A 3,542-nucleotide genomic window follows, 5' to 3' on the forward strand; every position below is an offset into this window, starting at 1 on the left:
TGAGAAAATGGTAATGTGATTACTGATATTATCAATCAGTTTCATGAAAGGAGATACTTGTATCATCTATCTTTCTCTATATTTTTTATTATATTTTATTGTTCAGATAATTTATAGAGGGGTTGCAGTAACATTTGTCCTGTAGTGAATTTATTACTTCTGAAACATTGATACCCCTTCTCGTGTTTTTGTCTGTCTCTATCTTTAAACATTTATATAATTATTTTAATTATTTCTATCATTTATTAATCATCTCTGCCTATCTTCATCATCTGTTTATCTGTCTATCTATCTATCTATAAATCTATCTATCTATCTATCTGACATCTACCTATCTGTCTTGTGGAATTGTAACATTCTTTACTACCTGAACATCTGAATTGATCTGCCTAAAACTTTATTGATGATTTATCTCATATATAGTGAAACATTGTTCATGCTTTCTGAAGTTTCTTTATATATCTCCAATAAACAATTTGCATTAAATAATGTCATTTCTTCCCAAAATACACAGACACAGAAGTAATACGTAGGTATCTAAAATATAACTTGCAGATCACTATTTTCTTCTTATGTTTATGTATGATTTTCAAAGCAGAAAGTTAAGGTTGTTATTTTATTTTAACTTCTATAGCAAAATTTTATGTGATTCTATTCAGATCCTATTCATTCTGGCACAAAGTCAGTATTGAATATTTTAATTTTAAAAATACAATTTCATTGTTGCAAATATCTGTTTCCTCATCTTGAGAATGTAAAAAATTTCTCATTAATATATTGTTATTGTAATTTCACCTATTTAAAGTATATGCAAATACATGTTCAAGATTTTAGGAGCAAGCTGGGAAAAGTCGTAAGCATCTAAATTTATATATATACTAAAATATTTAGAATGTCAGTTGTAATAAGCCAAAGTCAAATTGATCAAATGCCAGCAGAATAAATCATAGAACAGCTCATTATCAGTATACTGTTACTATCCGAACATATTCACATCTGCAGATGTACTTTAAATTTTATACATCTAGGTAGTTTATTATCTATGCTTTTTGATTGCTCAATTTATATTAGACTCATAGTAGCATAATTGCTACATTTTAGCACTGCTGTGCCAAATGTATTTAAAGGATGGAAAAATTTTAATTGCATTTGTGTATGGCATTCAGTATTATAAATCATTTTTACATCAAGTAAAAAATAATAAGCAACAATCTGTATTTTGTATGATGGTAATTAAGTGACAAGTTTCTCTTGGAAATAGGTTCCTATCCAATCTAAGAAAGGAGATATGACTTTAGTGAAGAGGAAGTCACACAGATTATAACTTTGTAGAAACTAGTAACTGGTGAGATTATTTACACTATCAGATTTATGGAAGGATTTTAGGTTCTTGTACTACTGCATTTTCAGAAATATTCAATTATAAATTCCACAGACAGAACTTGCTGGAGACCTTTGCAGTTCAAAATTGTAGGGGGGAAAATGAAAGGTCATGACACTGTTGCTCTTTGGTATTTACTTTGTTGCATAGCATTAAAATAATTATAATTTCTAGAAATATTTGAATTTTGGGCTTATAAGTAAACCTTATCTCTGGAATGAATACTTGAAATTGGTAAACAAATCAACTTATTTATATTTTAATTAAAAATTAACATTGAATATTTCAGTAAATATCACTATTTACAAAAATTCTATTCTACATATTCATAATATAAAAACACATTTTTGTGTTTTGAGCTTGTTCTTTTCTCTGAAATTTATATTTTTAGTTCAAGAATATTTTTATATTTTGGATCCCCTTTTCATTTTTTATCTGTTTTCTTTATTTTCTTGTGCCAGTAGTGAATTGTGAACTCATGGTCTAGATGTGGTTTCTTAACTTTTATGGTCATGGCTGGAATTCTACCACTTGAGCCTCTGCTCCACTCTGACTTTTTGGTGGTAAATTGAAGATAAAAGTTTAATGTGCTTTCCTGACCAGGCTGGCAATGAACATTGATCCTTGCTAACTAACTAGAATTACTGCTAAGATGACTAAGCAAAGCAAGATATCTCTCATTTTAGATATATCTTCAGCTCCTTAATTTAAAGTAGCTGAATTGTTAGTGGTTTGAACTATACCTATTTTTATAAATAATAATTTAGTTTTGTTTTATTACATCTCAAAGCCATTTCATACAGTCCTAATTTCTGTTTCCTGCCAGCTCTTCCAAATCCTATGTAACAAGCCAAAGTGCATTTGTCCTAGAATGCTTTTGAAACAATCTCAAATTCAACATATCCACATAGGAAATCCATATTCTCCTGGTCATCTTGTTTCTTGCACCTTGTTGATCTTGTTGCTCATTCATTTTTCTCCATTCCCATTAACACTGTCATTACTAGGTGATCATTTCTCCACAACGAGAGGACAGCACACTTTTCTTTCACCATCTGGGACACTGTGATGACACTGGTTCTTGAGCACCACATGTTTTAGTCCCAATGCACTCAACTTCATCCCTCAACTCCCTTTGTCTTTTCAAATAAATCTTTGGACTACCCAGCTCTTACTCATCTTTTAAAATTAAATAATATTGGGAAGAGGTGGTCTGGGGGGCGGTGGGGTCTTCTGTACTGCACCAAGGACAGCTGCCTAAGGCCATGAGAGCCAGTCGACATGTGACAGCTGAACCAGCTGGGAGCCCAGCAATTCTCAGACCTGACCAACTGTGCTTTTCCATGTCCTGACAGAGCCCGAAGAGGTGGGACCATTTCTTGTTCTGCTCTCTAAATTTGCCACCACCCATCAGGTTAGAATCAAACCCCTTGAAAGTCTCATGAAAACTCTTCTGGTGCCAAAAATGGTGCCTTGAAGAAGAACCTCACCGCAGAGTGGATCCAGGCAAATTTCAGAACTCTGGGTCTTAGTGAGGAAAAAGCCATTCACTCTTCTGCCAAGTGGAAGCAGAAATGTCCCCAGCTTGGTTCGACAGGGCTGTAGGTCAGACCCTGATGATAAACCACCTAAACTTATGGACATGGTTTGGAGAGACATCAGAGGATAGTGAATTGGAGAAAGTGGGAAAGATTTTTTTTTTTACAATGAACATTGATAGTTACAGTATTTGGTGGGAACCAAACTGATAATGTGTAAGTAAATTAACCCTGCCTCAATTCTAAAGGAAAAAAAAATAATATTTCACATATTAGTACAGCTTTCCCTAAGGGGGTAAAATCAGATATACTGTATTATGTTCATAAGATTCAACAGAGGTCATCTGTGAAATATTTTCAAATTGCATAGTATCAACTGCAGAGATTATGTTGGCTATGATTAATGAAAATGTGGATTTAATAATCAAACAAATATGGGTTTAAATAATCATTTACTCATTTACTTGTATGTTGGTTATTTAACATTTCTGAGCACTTTAGTTCCTATCTATACTATAAAGTATCTATGTATGATGATATATTTAAAGATTGCATTGCATTATGTATAAAAACATCAAGGGAAGTGTTCCCAGATAATAAGATCTCAAGAATGTTAGCAAGCT

General features: G+C 32.4%; 1 pseudogene; it reads left to right on the forward strand.

Annotated features, from left to right (window-relative positions):
* Positions 1-2,662: 2,662 nt before the first annotated feature.
* On the forward strand, positions 2,663-3,139 carry LOC150061406 (COMM domain-containing protein 7 pseudogene; annotated as a pseudogene).
* Positions 3,140-3,542: the final 403 nt, after the last annotated feature.

Source organism: Megascapheus bottae, chromosome 6 (genome assembly GCF_031878675.1).
Source record: "Megascapheus bottae isolate mThoBot1 chromosome 6, mThoBot2.hap1, whole genome shotgun sequence".
In the NCBI taxonomy this organism is placed as follows: Eukaryota; Metazoa; Chordata; class Mammalia; order Rodentia; family Geomyidae; genus Megascapheus; species Megascapheus bottae.